The sequence below is a fragment of the Tyto alba genome, unplaced genomic scaffold, assembly GCF_018691265.1.
Source record: "Tyto alba isolate M040663 unplaced genomic scaffold, T.alba_DEE_v4.0 Super-Scaffold_48, whole genome shotgun sequence".
Lineage (NCBI taxonomy): Eukaryota > Metazoa > Chordata > Aves > Strigiformes > Tytonidae > Tyto > Tyto alba.
The window spans coordinates 26959930-26979854 of NW_024881324.1; the positions used below are offsets into that span (position 1 = coordinate 26959930).

General features: G+C 45.9%; 1 long non-coding RNA gene across 1 annotated transcript; it reads left to right on the top strand.

The window, feature by feature from the left end:
* Positions 1-1040: 1040 nt before the first annotated feature.
* Positions 1041-8810, top strand: LOC116960753. Its single transcript, XR_006166899.1, has 3 exons — positions 1041-1183; positions 1550-1824; positions 7428-8810. It is a non-coding gene; the product is annotated as an uncharacterized LOC116960753 (long non-coding RNA).
* The last annotated feature ends 11115 nt before the right edge of the window (positions 8811-19925 follow it).

Consider the following 19925-nt stretch of genomic DNA (forward strand, 5'->3'; position numbering starts at 1 on the left):
AAAAAAAAAAAAAAAAAAAAAAAAAAGAGGTCAGCGTTTTCATCCTCAATTTACATATTCTGTGTCTGGCTTTGAGGAAAGAGCATTTTCTTATGGTCAGAGCAGTGGTAAAAGACAAGAGAGCTTGTGCAAAGATTTAAAACACTTGAGCAACGTGCCTGAGTGAACGAGGCTTACCTATTTAGTACTTAAGGCCCGTGTCTGAATCTGAAATGGGGCTGAATTACATTTGTGTAACCTTCCGGTCATAAAATTAAATACTACTAATCACCTGTCCATCTCTGATGTCTTATATTTTGGGCTGCAAAAGTAGAAGTCCCTATAACTCGTTTTCCTTAACATTTTTCATGCTAAGATCTTGTCTTTAGTTGCATGTGGATTGTGTGTGTGTGCACAATTTTGCAGGTAGGGAATTTCAAAGCTGTCTCAAGCTGATCTTTAAAAACCTTTTAGAAAAAATGCTTCAGAAAAAAAAAAAAAAAAGTCAGCACAAATTGAAATTTGGGGAAAACAGGCATATGGTGGGGGAGTTTCAGCCTCACCCTGTCACTGGACTCGGGCTTTAAAGTTGCCACTGTTATTTCAGTGTCTGCAAACCTCTTATGTCCCATCCCTGCAAGCCCTCGGCTATAGTTCTGTCCCTGTAAAATGAAATAACAGCACTTTTCTTTTTGCAGTTTTTCCCATGTTTTCTCTTTTTGGCCTGCAAGGTCTTGAGACCAGAGTCTCTGACTTAAGCATACTGTCTGGCTTGTCTGGACCACAGTGTCATTCCAGAAACTTGCTGTAGCTTCACTACAAGACCTTTATATTAATATAATATTATTGTGGGCTCTTTGATCAACATTTCACAACATAATGAAAGAAAAATACGTTTAGGAAAAGGAGTGTATCTTGTAGGAATGATCATTTGTTTGACCTTAATCTGTCATTGGCAAAGCTTCCAGGCTGCACTGCATTAGCAGATGGATAATCGGCTCCAGCTGAAATTACTTGCACAGTTAAGTAGTTTATTTTCTCATTTTCCTACAGTGGGAGTCTCTAAGAACAGGTCTGGCGTGTAAGTGCTCACATACGTTCCTGTATAAATGTGTTGGGCTCATCGTTTAGACTGCTTGAACGAGAAGCTGAGATGTTACCGTCTCTTCTCATGTTTTGTGCAAGGAACAAAAGCTGGAGCCAGGTCACTGTTTCCTTTTTTTTTGGGGGGGAAAGCTGGCACAAAAGTGCAGCTCCTCATTTGGGACCCATTCTGAAGGGCGTGGGGAGGGAGGTTTTTCACAGACTTCAGTAGATTTTTGAATCATCTTCAGGGCTTTTTTCTTGGAATAACTTGCAAAACTTCTCTATATTGAGCTTTTCAGTGACGTCTTTGTGCCGTGTAGAGAGAAAGTAATTAAAAGAGAAAACTGACCATAGCAGGAAACAAAATTAGGAAACCACAAGATTCAGAGGAAATAGGATTCAGGCGATAAAACCAGAGAAAACAATAGAATGAACACACATTTTGCATGCATACAATCTTATTGTCTATAACATTTGTTAACAGGTTAAAGAAAGCTCTTACAAAGGTTTTTATAAAAGTGAAGCAACATGAAGAACAAAAATTATCACAAAAATGACACAGTTTCTGATGACTTGGACATCTCCAGAAAGCAATTCCTAGCACCACAACTGGATCAGATTTTCATAGTTTTTGTCAAGATGACTACGCCCCTAAGTGATTCAAATATTGTTAGAGCAGAATTAAGTGATGTGCAATTCCTGTCAGTGTCCCGAAAATAGTCTCTCATTTGAATACGAAGATGTAGAGGGCTACTGATTGTAAGTGAAAACAACTTAAGCAAATCGTACGCAAACTAAGAGGTGCATTCAAGAGTTTTGTTAGGGAATAATGCATTTATTTAATCAGGAATGACAGAAAGAAATTTGCATCTGATGAATAATAATATAGATGCTCAATAATGTAGTTAGAGCAATGTTATCTTTTTGGTACGTAGAAAATTGTCATTTGAAGCTGGTTTCTCTCCTTGGAATGTAAACCTGACGTAACTGTTACCTGTGACATAAGGTAATTTTAATGAAACATAATTGGAAGAAATTGAAAGGCAGGTTGGATTTGGAACTCCCATCTCAATTATATTAATTCTGCTTATATTAGCCACAGACAAAAGAAATTCATTTAACTATGCTTTATTCCTAACAGAAACATAGGTAAATGACATTCAAAGAAAACTGAAAAAGAAGAGCAGTTCCTCTGCTTAAAGTTGTAGGAGCCAAATAAAAAAGGGATTATTTTTTTTTTTTTTTTTGAAAATAAGGAAAAGCTGTAGCAAGTAGTGAATTAGTCATCGATTTTGCAAGAATTTTCAGTCATTCCAGATTCTGTGATGTAAAGAAAAATGGTTCAGGAGCAGACAAGATGAAGCCAACACTGTTGAGGCAAATATGGGCTGGTGGAGCTAGTCTTCCAAATTATTGTCATTTGTGTATGAATTGCTGTATTCTGTGCCTTGTTAATATTTAGATGTTATAAAGTTCTTTGGAGAAACTCTGCTCCTTGGCAAGGCTGCTGTAAATGGAGTTTGCTTACTCTGTTGCCCCTCCATTGTACCCAGTCTTGATGCACTGCACCTTGGTGGTGCCCTGAGATTCCTACAAGAAGCGGTTGCCCTTAAAGCTGTTTGACCATCCTCATTTCAGGTCCATTTTATAAGTGAGAATAAAATAATTTACCTTTGGGGAGTATCCAAGCAGGGAACTGTTCTCTCTTCTCCCCTTAAAAGATGATCATCCCGTATCAGTTAGTATCATAAGAGGATGCTCGTGTCAGAAGAGCAGACAGCTCTAGTGCCTGATAGGGGAAAACCTTCCGAGAACTGGAGCAGTGAGTTTCAGTTTGGAGAAGTGTTGTGAAGTTTTGGGGTTTTGTGCATGATCTGGTGGTTCTAGTATGGGGCTAAGCCATGCACCATTTCTTTCCCGAACTCTTGGGTTTGGTTGGTTGGTTGTTTTGGTGGGGGTGGTGGTTTTTTTGTTTGTTTGTGGGTTTTTTTGCTTTTTGTTTGTTTGTTTGTTTTTTTTTAAAAGAAACGGGTGGGGAGGTTGGATGGGGGTTTAGAGCTGTTCCACCAAATCCCTTGCGTGGTTAACTGTGGGAACGGTCTGGTCAGACATCTAGTGGTCAGTTTAGAGGCAGGTAAAGAAATCTGGGAAGAACTGAATCGTCTGGACGTAGAGCAGAAAGAAGAAAGCCATGACACAAAGATACAAAGAAATACAATGGATATTGAGTTAAAAAAGGGATTGGAGCAGGAGCCACAGGTATTTCAGAAAGAAAGAGAAAGCTTTGACCAGTTTGGCACCCCTAAAAGAGTTGCTACCCCTCGTGTGGCAAAGCCTTGCAAGCATAGGAGCCTGCAGACTCGCTTGCCCACAACTGGGAGGTGCAGAGCTGAATCAGGCAGGCAGCTCGGTGCTGTGCATTGAGCTAGTTAAACCTGCTGAACCGGGACTGGGAGCCAGGGCTCCAGCAGGGATTTAAAGACCTGGGAATTTTCTTTGAGGTTCAGTCTTCTCTAATTGCAACCACACGTGTTTTAGTGAGGGTGGGGCATTCTGCAGCACTTCTGCTGCCGCACACACAAATCAGCCCCAAGAACAGCTGTGAGAAATCTTTCCAGGTTGCTTTGCAGCTATATATGGTTGATAAGATCATCAGAGCAGAAGCACATGGGGTAGTTTTTATTTAACTTTAAGGAAGAAAACACCATAGGGTGTGTCTACATTAATGACGGTGATTGAGAGATGGGACCCCGGATGGGTGTAAGGAAGAGGTTGAGAGTTTGGAGTTGAAGTCAAAGTTGAAGTCGTGGCCAAAGTCATTGCCGAAGTCGTTTATTGTCAACAGTTCTTCTACAATTATACAGTCTCTAGCAATACTTGTCAACATTTGATTGGTCACTGCCCCCTGTCCATAATACACCAAGCAACTCCTTGGCTACAAGTGAGTTACTGCTATCCTAAGCCTGTTGGTTAGTTAAATCGTACAAAACACAATGTCCTATACACTTGTAGCTCAAGGCAGAAAACTTTCCATTAATTAAGAAAAGGCCAGATGTTTTCCTTTGACTGTCACCTTGCATGTTTTCTTCAGGCAAAGCTCAGCATCCTTATCTTGTTTTTCTACATTCCTGTTTGCTGCTCCCAGGGCTTGTGGCCGACCAAGGCCAAGATGTCCTCATCATTCCCCAGCTGCACAGCACTCCCGGTTCTCCTTCCCAGCCCTCCTGCTACACATGAAAAGATTTTACACTCTGACAGGAGCAGGCCAGTGACCCAAATGGTGGTGAGCTCCCTCCATCCGTGTTGCATGAAGTTGAGGATTTTTACATGAGGTGACGTGTAGTTGGATGCAACACAGGGCCCACAGCACACCTGTATCCTCCTGAGACAGGAGCGGGGAAGGAGGTGGGGTGCTACGCCGTGTCCCCACGGGCACAGGGCTCCTATATCTACATGTGAGATAGTTACGTGGGCTCCAGCTACAGCCTGGAGTCTTGCAAGGACAGTCAGTGGGGACCAGGCGTGACCCTGCTCTCCACTGACAGCATCGGGTGGCCACCCACATTTAAGGAATAAAAATCCTGGCAAGCTCTTCGGCAGCTGAGGCTGAGTATTGCAGCTCTGCCGGTGCTGCAGGCCTCGACGGCACAAAAGAGGGTGAATTACGTACTTCTTGCACAAATCATTTGGAGACTGCTGTTGGTCTGGGCTACTCGGGATTCATCTACGGGCAGGGAGAAAACGCGCGTGCGAACGGTGAGCAGATGAGAAAGACTGGTGTAACTAGATATTCCCTGTAGAGGTACACGGAAATGAAATTTTAAGAAAAAGGTAATCTTTTTAAACTTCTAGCAACCTTGTAGTGTGAAGTCTGTTGTTCCAGTGGAAATAAATATATTCTTAGTTCAGTGGCTGAATCAATTAAAAAAATCATTATTTTTTGATTGTTTGTTTTCGGATAAAGTGTTAGAATAAAATACTTGCAAAAACTATACGACACTGCATTTTTGATGGATTTAAAATTTACAGGCAACATTTTCCCCAATTCTGATGAGTCCCTGGGCTTTGCATAAATCAGCAAGCGCTGGCATTTTCTTAATGTCACTAATGACATTTTGGCCGAGAGGGTCGCAGATGACTATTCACTACAGAACTGCACATGGCATATCCTGAGGGGAATTACTGCAGCACTGTGCTTGTTTACATTGCTCTTTAAGCTGCTGTCCCCAGCAAGTGCAATTAGTCGTCCAGTGAAGCAAGATCTTTCATTACCATCTTTCCTCATGCTTAATCTAGGAATAATTCTCTGGGATATTTGTTTCATACGGAGTAAGCAGAATGTTTCCTCCTCAGCGTGGTGAACAAAGCTACTGCTGTCAACTCCTGAATGCCAAAAGACACAGTTTACCCAAAGGCACTGTTTTGGGGGGATACATAAGGGAAACTGGACATCGATCTGATGCAATGCTGTCAAGGTTATTATATGGTAAATTTAGTGAAGAACATATTATTCCAGGCTCTTACGGAATTATATCAGCCAAGGGGCCAGCTAAGAAAGTAAAAATCTCTTTCCAAGAGAAAGATCATCGCACTGAGTGTTTGATAATAACCGTGCTGATACTCAAGTGATGGTGATGGATTAAGCCAAGGTTAATGTAACCTAGGTGAACCCAACGCGACTGATGTATACAGGAGGGAGGTCCGGTAACGCCGCTAGCCACCGTGCTGCACCCCGGAGAGCGAGAGGATTGCGCTCACTGCAACAGTTGCCCGTCTTTATCACGGCATCCAGGCAGATTGAGTGCTTTCGGTGCCAGCATTCAGTGCCTCTGGGAGAGGGATAGAGTAAGGAGTGCTCCCGCAGAGTGGCTGAGCTTTTGACAAAACATCTAAATCACTTGTGAATCAGGCTTGCACTAGGACTCGTGGGTGTAGACCACTTCGCGAGCGTTGTGAATCTGCACCCAGGGTATCTGGCCTCCTACCAGCAGGGCCGCTCAGCCACGACTCTGAATGTGAGCCGTGTCTTAGGCCAGTGCTGTGCTTCCAAATATCCCACCTTAATTATTTTTTTTTTTTTTTTCCAATGAATGTATGTTGCCCTCTTCCTTAGAAACTCTGCTTAACTGAAGGGGTATGCTGATACAGAGTGCGTGGTGTCCTCTGGCACATCGTACCTCTGTGGTCTTGACATCTTGTCTCTCCTGTGTTAGGGCAAGGCTGTGTCAGTATCAATATCCCATCGGTCTCAGAATAGCATCATTAGAGAGCTCAACATAACAAAATGCACCGAGGGCCAAGGGATGTAGAAACCCAAACATTTGACATCTGAGAAAGGCTTCAGTGCATAGGATCTGTGCTTTCCATGCTCCAGAGAGGTTAATTATTTCTCAGGCAAAAATACTGTCTCTGAATGGCACGATGCCCAGGAGGTTAAAATACCCCCCCGTTGAAGTGGGTTACTGATTCCCTTTACCATTAAGAAACATTGCATTCGTTTTAGTTGGAGAATAAGGCAGCACAAGAGGTGGCAGAACAGCTCATTAGCCCAAGGATAGGCAAAGGAGGCGGAAGAGACAGTAAAAACCATGGAGGCGGGTCAGGGGAAGTGGGAAGGCAATTCTGACATTTCTTTCAAAGTCAAGGTGGTAAGCCGAGTCTTCATGTAGGAGTTGTTTGATTTATAAAAGATATATATAGCCTTGCTAATATTTTCAGGCAAGTGAGCAACAGAGGTGGGGTTTTTTATTTGATCAAAAATACAGTTCTTGAAGAACAAGTAAGCAAAGCATTGCTTCTATCAGGCTGACACCAATGCAAATAAAGGAAGCGTGTTTGCATTTAGATTCTGATGCAAACAGGTTGGACCAGTGGAGAGGTAAGTACAGCACTTGTTGCTCCTCCTTTAAAATGCTTTTCCCTTCTTGTCCAAACCTCGTCGACTGATTTTAACTACACTGTCAAATAACTCTACGGCAGTTGGAGTAGTTTGGAGGAAAGGCAAGTCATTCCCTTGCTTGAACTGCTCTTCTGTCATGGCAGAACCTATGGAGTAAGGAGGTGAAGCCTGGTGTATTACATTTGTCACAAACAGAGGACAATTTGCCTTGAATTGTGCCCCAAATGAAAGCAATGCAGTCTCTGGACTGCCGGTGCAATGTGGTACCTCGCTCTAATTAAGTAAAAAACCTAACCAATTCCAGAGCACGCACAGTTCAAACATCCTTCAGGAGCAGTAGCTGTAGTCCAGGCATGTACAGATAGAGATCAATTATTCCAGCCCAAAAGAGATTAAAGAAGTGACTCATGGCCCCACTCACCCCTTCCTTCCCCGAGACCTTATCTGTGCCTCTTTGCTAGAGGATGAGTGTCTCACCTCGAGTAGTGGAGGCGGACCCCAGCCTCAGCATACCCACGTCCTTCAAGCCCTCTCTGGATCTCCTTTGTCTCAGCTGGAGAGCTTCTTCGGAGAAAGGGCTGGGGATGGCACTAGTCTGACAGCAGGAAATTTGCAGAAGACCTTAGATGAGCAGTAATCCATCATCCTTCCAAATTGCTCGCGTCGTCTCAAGCAACAAGATTGGAACCTACACATAGGAAGCAAAAAAAAAAAGGTGCTCCAGCAGCAGCTGAGTCTCTGGCGGCGCTGAACGATGGCCGGGGAAGCAGAGGCCTCCCGCCGGGAGGAGGTTCGCCCAGGCTGCTCAAAACACTTGACAATTTCTACCAGGGCCCCAAATTTCTGAATCCCAACCAGAAGTGATGCCGATTTCAGGGCCAAGAGGTGTAGAGCATCTTCTGGAAGCAGCTTGAGGCAGAGGAGCCTTCCGGATAGAAACCAAATTTTGCTGCGATGACAGAGAGAGCTGGTGGTGGTGGTGAGGGGGCTTTATTCCCGTGTTGCAGTGGATGGTAGCCCAAATTCCTCAAGTGGATGTCACCGCTACTGAAGTGTTTGATAAAGGTTATGCTGTAAACACATCATGGCAAACAATGAGATTGGGGAGTACGACCGAACTCATTCAGCTTACAAGACGTTATTTACTGACACGTACTGGAGAGACATTTTGAAAGACCTGTTTCCCATGAAAAAAATGCAGATTTCTTAGCTGTTTTGCAGTGTTAAACATGTTTAACAGCATGTTAGATGGGAGAAAAATCTACACAATGGCTTCCACTATCTCACCAAAATATTTCAATAATGTTTGAAAACCATCAGAAGCAAAACAATATACATTTTTCTCTGACTTTACCGTTGTAACTTATTCCATTTTGTCTTGTATGTGGTATTAAAATATCAGCATATATTGCTTTTAATTAATTTATTATGTATTAAATTGTAATATAAAAATTCAAAGTTGAAAGCTCCAGGATTTCATTGTGGAATAGAAATTCTACTTGTCAACAAGGCGTCGCAGTCTGTGAAGAGAGTAGCTTGGGCTATTTCAGTTGCAAGGGCGCATTTCCAGGGCGGGGGGCGGTGAGTCCAGGTGTCCCAGGAGTTAGTTAACACATTAGCTTGAGACTAGGACTGAGGTTCATGCTGTGCAGACCTTCTGTGTGGCTACAGATGGATCACTTGCTCTTTCTGGGCCTCATTTCTCTAGATAGAAACATGTGAATAATAGCAACTCACGGATGTGAATTCATGATTTGTTTGAACTGGATCCTAATGACAATGATGGGATTTCTTCATGGTAATCCTTACACATTTAAGTTAAGTAAGCATAATAAAAATCAAACAAACTCTGACATGTATAAGCAGTTTGAGTCTTTTTTTTTACTGTTTTCAAGAAAACAACCGGCAATTCAGTATTAACCTGGTCATCCCAGACTTCCATGAAAGACAAGAGCTTCAGTGCTGCTTTCATGAAGAAGGAAAAAAAAAAAAATGTTTTTTGTCAAATACTTGTCAAATCATCTTAAAACACTACACAGAGGGGAAAAGCCATATACACAGCTATGGCCATTCATTTCTTGGCAGAATACCTGAAACGTTAAGGAAAATGGCTTTTGTAATAAAAGAACATGTTATGGGATGAGTCTTTCCCAAGCAATTATGTTCTTTCACAGTAATACTTTCATGAAAGATAATCTGATGAAATTCTTTTGGTCAGCAGACTATTTTTAATCAAATACCCTAAGGACAGCTCTAAAAGAGAAAACATTTACCTCACTTGGTTTTAATGGCTGTCAGTAAACCCAGAACGACGTGGTCAAAGAAGCTGGATTTGCGAATAAACCCTAACTCACCCCAGCCTGCACCTAGGGGTGGGCAGAGGGGTTATAAAGTGATTTAAGGAGGCTGACTCTGCTGCAGGGGTCTCTGGAGGCTGGGGAAGTACCTACACCTGCTTGCCCTGCCCCTTCGCTCCCCGACAGGCATCTGGTACAGAACATTTTCAGACGGACAGCTGGTCTGACGCAGTGCAGCCACTCTTCCGCTGCTCTGCTTAAACTCCCTAGGGTTTCACCTTTTGGGTACCCAGCAGTCTTTCGGGACCCAACCAGTGAGAGTTCAAGCATGGCCCCCAGAACTGTTTGTGTACAGCCCTGACAACCAGCAGTTGAACATATCGGGGAGACCAATCAGTGATTTAGGCTATCTGCTTCTTGAAAACAAGGGGGGCCTAGATTTTTTTATGTATATATATATATATTAGAATTACGTATATATATAATATATTTACATATATACACAGAATATATTTGAAGGTTATTCACACAGATTAAGTGCATACTTGAGTTAAGACACACAGAGCATACAAAGGACGTAGGAACAAGCGTCTGGAGATTTTAGTAAGATATTCTTGGGTGCAGCTAACAGAGGCAGCAGTTGGGGCAGCAGTCTCTGCACTCTGGGAGCTTCTGGACCTTCGGAAGACAAGGTCCAGGATCACTGGGCACACCCGGGGACCCTCCAAGATACTGGAGGGTGCCTGTTACTGCCAGGCAAGGATGAGGGAACGGGTGCCACCAGGGCGTGGGCACAAGGAAGCTCTAGAAGCTTCTAATGAGCACAGCCAGCTGCCCTTGATCCAGGGCACCTGGAGCCCTTCTTGCAGCTGCTCCCCGTTAGGAAGGGTGAAGCACCCTTTAGCCAGTACTTCAGGAGAAGGGGATATAAGAGTTATGGCCCGGAGGTGGCAGTTTGTGCAGCAGGGTGGAAGGGGAGGGAGGATGTCTTAGCTGATTTTTGTACTGTTGTGACAGTGTGAGTTAGGATGGTGGTGTGCCAGGGGATGGTCTGCCCGGTTGGAGCAGCTGTCCCTGCCAGGGCAGTGGTTTTTGATGCAGGCTAAGCTTTGGGTAGCAGGTGCAGCCCTCCGAGCCTTGGGCTATCAGGGAGTACCCGGGACTTCTCTCCAATGCCAGGAGAAACGTCCTGCGGGACGTGTGCCGTCTTGGAAGAACCGTGCTGCTGAGTGGAGGAGCTACAGGAGGAAGGTGAGCAGGCTGCACAGCACCAGAGAGGATGAAAAGGGAGATAAACGGGGTCTTCTCTGAGACACGGTAGCTTGAGGAACCTCAGACTCCAACTGCAGTGGAGAAATAGGCAGCGTCTGCCCCTAATATTAAGGGAAGTGTTACTGCTGGAGAATGGGAAGGATGGAAACCGGTGACTTCTAGCACCAAGAGAAAGGCTCCTGCCCCACCTAAGGGCTTACGACTGCAAAATACATTCACCACCCTCAGGGTTGAAGAGGAGCCAGGTAAGTCTTCAAACAAAGGATCTAGTCCACCTGACCCTAAATCATGCCAGATTTTCACCTGGAAAAAATGTTGAGTCCATGTAAACAGGTGACTCCCTGCTGCAGGGGACAGAGGCATCTATCTGTTGACCTGACCGATCATCTAAAAAGGTTTGTTTCCTGCTAGGGGTGAGAGCTGGGGATGCTGTGGAGGGACTGCTGAAGCTCGTCCAACCCTCTGACTGCTATGCCCTGCTGTTATTTTGCATGGACACAAACGATATTGTCAGGGAAACCTTGATGGTCTTAAAAGTGACTACAGGCCTCCAGGGGCAGCAGTCAAAGGTATGGGGGCCCAGGTTGTGTTTAATATCCTTCTGGTGATGGGAAAAGGTATGAGAAGGAGGAAGGCACTAATAACACAGGTGAATAATTTGCTATGGAGCTGATGTTGGCAACAGCATTTTGGGTTCTATAACTGTATTTGGGGTTCTATAACTGTGGGACCAGCTTGATAAACTTCTATGAGGAAAGGGCTGGCCTGGTAGATGAGGGTAGAGCAGTGGATATTTTCTACCTAGACCTCAGCTAAGCTTTCAGTGCTGTCTGCCAGAAGATTGTCATAGAGAAGTTGATGAAGTAAGGGCTGGAGGAGTAGACAGTGAGGTGGGTTGAAAAACTGGCTGAATGGCGGGGCCCAGGGAAGGGTGATCAGTGGCTCAGTCTGGCTGGAGGTTGGTGATTAGCAGTGGGGTCAATACTGGGTCCAATCCTGCTCAACGTCACTAATGATGGGGCAGAGTGCAGATGATGCCAAACTGGGAGGAGTGCTGATATACCGGAGGGTCACGACACAGCCAGAGGGACCTTGACAGGAGAAATGTCAATGTCAAAAACAGGAGAAATGACCTTGACGTGGAGAAATGGGCTGACGGGAACCTCAGTTCAACAGGGGGAAGGGCCAAAGTCTGGCACCTCGCTGGGGAGGAACGACCCCCCCCATGCACTAGTACGGGCTGGGGGCCACCCAGCTAGAAAGCAGCTTTGCAGAAATGGTCCCGGGGGACCCCGAGTTGATCATGAGCCAGCAATGAGCCTGTGCTGTGAATGGTATCCTGAGCGGCGTGAAGCAGAGCACTGCCAGCAGGCCGAGAGAGGTGATGATCCTTCCTCTCTCCCAGTGCAGGGCTACAAAGATGATGAAGGGACTGGAACATCTCTTCCAAAAGTCGAAAGGCTGAGCGAGCTGAGAGTCCTCAGCCTGGAGAGGAGAAGCTCAGGGATGATTTTATCAAAATGCATATATATAAATATCTGAAGGGGTGATGCCGAGAAGTTGAAGCTGGGCTCTTTTCGGTGGTGCCTGGTGAGAGGACGAGAGGCAATGAGCACAAACTGAAAGAGGGGAGGTTCCCTCTGAACATCAGGAGACACTTTTTTTTACTGTGCGGGGGACTGAGCACTGGCACAGGTTGCCCAGAGAGGTTGTGACACTTCCATCGTGTGAGATATTCAAAAGCTGCCCGGACGTGGTCCTGGGCAGCCTGCTCTAGATGACCCTGTCTTGACCCAGTGCTTGGAACGCATTATCTGCAGAGATCCCTTCCAACCTCGACTCTGCTGTGATTCTCCCTGTTACCGCCCCGGGGCTTTCTGATGGCAAGGCTAGAAATGGTATTTCGCATCTTGATTTCACTTCAGATTTTTAACTGCATCAGAAAAGTAAATTTGCAGACTGCTACCTTGAGACAGTACTCTAATGAGAATATGCTCGTTACGGATGGAGCTGTCTGAGCCCATTAGTTGCACACAGAAGAGTGGGTCTGAAAAAGTCCTTAGAGCATTAACAAAAACCTTTGCCTGATTACGACCCGAGCTGGGACAAACACAGAGGAGTAGCCTAACGTGTAATGTGCCAAAGATAGCCACGTTGCATCAAGTGGGCAGCCGCTCAGCAGCCCTCGTGGTTTGGCCTTTGTTAGAGGAGTGATGGGCTCCATCTTATGGTGTTATACATGCTATTTTAATTAATTCAGCATCTGGAAAGGAGGTTTACATTATGTGTGGCTAGCGCTGCATGCTGGCTGCGCACAGACTCACCCTAAAAACAGAGGTGGCCGTGTTGTCAGTGGTACAGTGAGTGGTGTTTAATTTGTGGGCTCAACATCGGCAGATGGAGCCAAGTCAGGAAAATACGCTTCACCCAGAAGCAAAATGACGAATTTTATCCGTTTTACATTTAAGGCCATAACATTATGCTCCAAAAATTTTCTAAAGGGGAAATAAACAGTACCTGGGTCTTATCTTCCAATGAGGATTTCTTCTGTTTACAACTATTGATGAAATAATCCCCCCGGTAAATAAAAGATGTATTCAGTTTCTCTGAGGAAAATGAAGCAACCAACAGCATAATGGGTTCCCCCAGGTCACACAATATATTTATCTTCTGTTTAGAAATACAGATAAGACCTTTCCAGTAGCTACAAGCCCCCCTTTCCTGAAAGCTCCTTGAGAAAATAACATCCAGATTAGGAACCAAGAAATGCTTTACGCTAACAAAGCAAAGTCTGCAGCGCAGCAATAGACAGGTTTGAGTGTTGCTATTCAGTGAATCTCCGTTTACCCTGATCTTTGATGTACTAAAACAATTGATATGGAGTTTTTGATTAAAGTCAGTATTTCAGCAGGTACTTACTAATCAAATCCATCTGTTTTTTACTAAGCTTGAACAAAGGTTCTGATGATATGCAGTTAACATGCTTTTAGTTAAAAGCAACATATGAGCCTGAATGCAGGATAATATTGAAAGTGTAACTAAATGTATAGGTCCATCTAAAAGAAATCTTGTAATAGATTATTTTTATTATTTGAGTATGATGTTTCTTTACTGGTAACAGATCTCGGGTGCATTATGAAAAACTGTGAGTTACTACAACCCGACATAGGCTGAAGATGGTCACAGTCAGCAGGCTGACAGTCGAATTGGACTGTTTGGCTGAACTGCTGCAGTACTGCCATATTGCTAATGACCAATTTCCACAGCAGTGAGTTTTCTTTCTGGTGCTGTTAATTTTTCCCTTGATTCTTTCATAGGACTCTTGTTATCTTTTAGGCATAATATTGTCTTGCTAAAGTATACTTAACAGTCTATAATGGCCACTTAAAGCATTTTTCCTTCTCCGTAATTTTTACAACATGTTTAAGAGTAGAATACAGTGCACTGGATTAGAAAATGCGTTTATCTAGCTTGAGTATTGATTGGTCCTGGCAGTCTCTGTACTTATCTGTTTCAAACCACAAGTTTCTTTTTGAAAAACAGTCCTTTGCCTAATCCACCCTTTTACTTTGTGTTGGACTTGAACACCAATGCTCACAGAGCCAAAAGTTCTCTTCCATGCAAAGACAGTTGCTCTAAATTTTAGAAAAATTGTCTTTTCCCAGCAGTCACAAGACAGGGATCTGCTCCGACTGGTCAAGGCAGGCTTACAAAAGAGGTCTGGGGAAGGGGAAAAGATGCCGATTCATTTTTTTTTTTTTAAACCACTTTAAAATCAGAGCAGGCGCTAGAAGGATCAGATGGGAGAGAGGGGTCAACAGGTGGGACGCAGAGCTACAATTGCGCGAAGAGGGTCCACGCTGCAGAAACACGCGTGGGGACTACTGGTGCCCTTTTGCTTTATCTGTCCATGTTGTTGACTGTCGCCTGTGTGATGTGGTGTCCCTGCTCTGCTCCAAGGGCAGCCCAGGCTCAGGCTCCTGCTGAAAGTAGGTTCCTGCTACATACAAACATGTTTTCTTGAGTTTTGGTTTTGTTTTTTTTTTTTTTTTAACTTGAGGACAGGTGCAATCCCAAACTGGCTGTGTGAGTGTCCCTAAGTCTGGTACTCTCCTCTCAAGCCTGCATCAGCCAGCACTAAAAGGGGGGGGGTTTCATCCTCTTAACAAATCCATTCCTGTTAAGGACCCCGGAGCCAACTTGTGTGATGTGACCGCAAGGGCTGCTGAGGGTAGATTCAGGCGAGACCCGTGCAGCCTTACCCGCTGCCATTCCCCCAGCTCTGCAGAGAGGAGCTTGCTTGGGGATGTTCGAGGGGCCGTAGTGCAGATGCAGGTCGGGGGAAGCTGAAACGCGTGCCTAAATGTAGCCTCGTGTCCCAGGTGTGGACACCTGGTAAAGATGAGGGCTCCGAGCGGGGCGCGCTCAGCCCCCAAGGGATGAAAGGGGAGGGGGTCCCGCAGCACACGGCGAGGCACAGGCAGCTACTGTGGCTGTCACTAAAGCAGGTCGAGTCCTGATTTTTTTTTTTTTTTTTTTTTTTGAACCAAACTGACGCGGTGTGGGCTGCACACGGGGGGGTCTTCCCTCCCACCTCCCCAAAGCACATGTCTGGGTCCAGGCCGCTGACGGGAGCGGTCCCCCGTTCCCCCCCTCTCCGGCGCCTGGGAGCTCTTTGGCTGGGCCCCCGGGTGGGCTGGGGGGGGGACTGTGCAGCAGCTCCGTGGGGCTGGCCCCCCCGGGGGGCGTGTGACAGCCGGGGAGCTTGCAGCCCGGAGCAGCCAGCTGCAGAAGACCAAGCAAAGTGGGTTGATGAGGTGAATGAAATTGCTTGTTAAATTATTAACCTCCCCCTAAGAAAGTGCCTTTTAATAAGAGGATGAAGAATCCCTGTATTTTGCCCCCCCCCCTTTTTTTTTTTTTTTTTTTTTACAGGGTTTTAGTATTCTATATTTGTGCCACAGGTTAGGATAGCAGAGGAAAACTTTTCAGTGCTTTCAACAATCCAGATGCTTTCTGGGGAAATTTTGGCATGAAGCAAATTGTTAATAATGCCATAATATGATCATCAATAACAATGAGCGGACATAATGAGGCCATTATCATGCTATGCATAGGGCTTTTATTATGCATTGTATATAACTCCTGCTAAAGGGGCCTCCTGTCCTAAAGGATTTAATGTCTGAGGCTCTAGTCCTGTAATTTACAGTATAGGAGTGCACTGGTTAATCTGTATGCAGTGCCAATGCTGCCAGTTGCGTGGGAGCAGTCAGTCACAGGACTATGGCCTTCCTAGAGCAGAACTGAAAATTGCCTGGTAGGACCCAGTGCTCATTTATTTTAATTTAGCTAATATGCTTTCTTTTTTTTTTTTTTTTTGTAAAGTCAAAGCAGCTTTCACTTCAGGAAGAGTAGGGCAGCTCCGATAACTCACGGTGATTACCAAGTGAGTACTGCTGTGACGAGTGCCTGTAAGTCCCAGGAGGTCTCTGGGATGTACTGTGCCCTTCCCTTAATATGGAAATGGTTATTTACAGCTGGCAGTTGCACTGAGCACGGAGAAATGAACAACTTGCCTGAAGCACCTCCAGTTTCTGCCTTTTGACGGGACAGACAGAAGGCCCTAAAGCGCTGATCATACTAATGACTGTTTATAGATGCTAGTAAATAATTACCATAATTTAGTAGTACCGACTTTGCCGCAGGATAAATGCTTAAGAGAAGTCATGAATTTTGTTCATTCATGGTGGCTAATGTTGGCGAAGGCACAGCGCTCTGCATTCTTCCATGCTAACCAGGTCAGTGGCAGCGAAAGAGGAATTTTGCCGCGAGTGTTCTGACGCTTTGTCTATTGAAATTTGCAATTGCAGCTCTCTGGACTGTCGCCACAGTTCGACGCCGGCCGAGCGAGGGCTCAACCCGGAGGGGACGAGGAATCCCCCGCGGACCGGCGGGGAGGGGACCTGTCAGGGCTCCGAGGGGCAGCTGACACCGAAGCGCTCGCGTACGGGCGAGAAACTTTCCCAGCTCCGCAGTCAAGGAGTCTCTGAAGTAGGCGGCCTGTTTATTGCTGGTGGCGTAGATGGCATCAGCTGGAACAGCCTTTGGGGATCGCCACGTTTTGTCACTCAAAAGCCCGCTCTGACTACTTTTTTTTCTTAGACCTCTAAAAGAGAGTGCTCGGACTTCTTTCTTTCCCCGCCTCAAAAAGCTTGACTGGGGTAACTGGTATTGCCGCTGTATCAAGTACTTGATGCAGCTATCATGCCAAAATGAAAATTAGCCGTGTGGGTTTTTCCATTAGGCTTGAATTGTACCTAGCTTAAAACATAAGAGAATGAAGTGTGAGGAGTGAAAATAGTGTCTTCAATCGCTGTACAGTTTTTTTTTTTGTTAATCTGTCACGTATTGCAGGGGTTTTTTTGCTGCCTGCTCTAAAGGTGGGTGAGATGTACCAATACAGAGCTCTTGCCTCTGTTTCTTTTAACACTGGGTATCATAAGACTTCTTCAGAACTGAATCGCTGCCAGCTAACCTAAACTGGGGCTGTGCTTTGAGGAAACCGATTCTCCAGCACGCGTGGGTGTAGCCTGTTGAGGGATGGCAGTTCTTCCTCTCTGTCCATCTGCTAGCTGCCTCAGCCCACAGTCTGCTATATTCCCAGCTGGGAAATAACGAGCTTCAAAACAAGGTAGCAAAAGAGTGGAACATGTTTTGAAATGGCTAAACCATTAAAACGGCAATTCAGAAAAAGAATGCCAGGCTGAAATGGATCTCAAGGATCGCTTGGTCCAACCTTTCCTGGCACAAGCACGGTCCAGACAAGATGGCCCAGCACCCTGTCCGGCTGAATCCTAGAAGCGTCTGGTGCTGTGGAATCCACCACTTCTTTTCCATCCTGGGATTCTGCGACTCTGCCTATCACATCTTTAAAAAGAGCAAAAAATCTTTGGTTTAGCATTTGTGCTACTTACAGGTGAGATAATCAGTTATTCTGGGGCAAGATTGCCTTCCAACATCACCAGTGAAAAGGACATAGCACAATACCTATAGCAGCTTAAAACTGTGTGTATTTAAAGGAAAAGGAATAAAGAGTTAAGGCGAGCATGAGGAATAGTGAAATAATCTGTGCCTCCATAGTCTTTTCAATAAAAGTGTAGGTATAAAACCAATCTGTTTCCTCTGAAAAATCTACGTGTTGACAGCAATTTACTTTGTACTACACGGTGATACGTTTTCTCATTCTTTCTATGCATGTGTATATGAAAGAATGTTTGGGTTTTTTTCTCTTATACCAGCATTTAGAAGTTATTTGTACTGCTGTATATATAGAAGATGATAACTTGGGAGTACTAGTCGTACTGTGCAATATTATACTCTCCGCTCTGTCTGCTTTTCTCCTTGCCCCTGGTCCAGCCTGATGTGTGCAATAGCAGTGCTGCTCTCCAAGCCTCACTTTTGCTCCCCAAAATGTCTCCTTTTCAGTGTCAGATAGCCGGAGGGCTGCTCTGTGTGCAGCAGCCTGGGAAGAGGAGACGCTGACAGCGCTAACAACGTAGGGAATGCAGAACCCGACGCATTTGCAAAGAATATCTGCTGGCTGTGTTGCTAGCTGAAAGAGAGCTGAAAAAGTGTGCTCTCTTTACATATACTTACGGTGGTTTTACTCACAGCTGCAAGGGGAGGTGTAACCCACCTGCACCTGAAGCAGTGCCCCCCAGGAGGGGTAGTCCCGGTCAGGTCAGACTGAATTCTCATCCTGGCTCTGCTGCCCAGCTGCATCACTGCCTTCAGCGTGCCCTGCTGTCTCTCTGGCTCCCCTCTCCATTTGTCAAGTCAGATTAATTGCAATCAGATTCTCCTTCCTGCTACCAGGATTAGAAGGGTGAAGCCAAGGCATGTCTGCGAGGGACCCAGGTGGCGTGTTGTTAAGAAACCGTTTTATGGAGATCTCTCTTTAGGAACACGGGGTCGGGCAGGAATGTCCTGGATGTCGCGTGGCTCTTCTCCGTTAGGGAAACAAAAGAGCATGATCTCATCAGCTAACCTGCATTGCTGCCCCTCTGTATTTGACCTGCACGGTGGTTTGCAGAGGAGCAATGAAACCCATCTCGGGGGGAACACGGGGAAGACCCCTGCCAGCGGTGTCTGTGCGGAGGAGCAGCACAGTGATCTGCCTTATTGCCTACAAACCACAAAGTGTGAAACGGAGGAGACTTGACAGGGGCCTGCCATAACATACTTTCACAGGCTAAAGGCTTTCCATGTGGAAAAAAAAAAAAAAAATAAATGCCCAGGTGATTTAAAGCATTGATTCTTTGTCCATAAGACTCTTCCCTGATGCTGCTCCCAAGTTTCTGTAAGGTTTCTGGTGACTATGCTTTTTTGTTTTCCCTCTCAGGATTTTTCTCTTGCACACAGGGGATTCTCTGACCCCCTTCGCACAAGCACAAGGATGCTAGTTACCCGGATAATGCTGTCTTCTGAAGGACAAAGGCGCTGTGCTCTGACCACCACCTAAAAGCAAGGGCTTCCACGTGAAGCTCCGTTGTGCTGTGAACTTTGTGTGTTACGGTTGGTCACCACGGGGGGAACGTGAACTCCAGGACACCGTCTGCCTGAGCACAGGGGTGAACATTACTGCTGTCAGTTCAGTGTTTAGCTAGTCTGTACTTAAGGTCCTAGCACTGGAGCTTTCCACAGCTTGTCTGACACCAGTGTATTTGTCCTGGGTTGAGTGAGTGGGGGGGGTTTTTGGTGGCAGGGGAGGGGGCTATCGGGGCGGCCCCCTGTGAGAAGCTTCTCGAAGCTCCCCCAGCTCCATGTCAGCTCCACCTCTGCACCAAAACTGAGCCCATCAGCTACGCCTCTGCCAGAACGTATTTAAGAAGGGACGTGGTGAGGAGCAGTGGGACTGGTGAGGGGGAGTTGGGGCAGCTGCGTGAACACCAAGGTCAGTGGGGGAACGGAGGAAGAAAGGAGGGGGGAGGTGTGCCAGAGCAGAGACCCCCCTGTATCCTGTGGGGAGACGGCAGGGCGGCCCCCCCTGCCACCCAGGGAGATCTACGGTGGAGCAGACATTGATTTACAGCCTGTTGTTCCTGCTCAGCTGATCAAGGTGCTGTGCCCGAAGAAGGCCGGGGTCTCATGGGAAAAGGCAGCCCCGCTGCTGTAATTCAGTGCTGGGAGGATTGCAGCATGTGGGGGAGTCCCACGCCGGAGCAGCTCGGGAAGGGCTGCAGCCGTGGGAGGGAATCCAGTCGGAGGAAGTTAGTGACCCATGACGGAGCAGTGTGGGGAACGCTGCGGCCCGTGGGAGGGACTCATGTCGGAGAAAGTTTGTGGAGGACTGTCTGCTGTGAGAGGGGGACCACGATGGAGCAGGGGGTAAC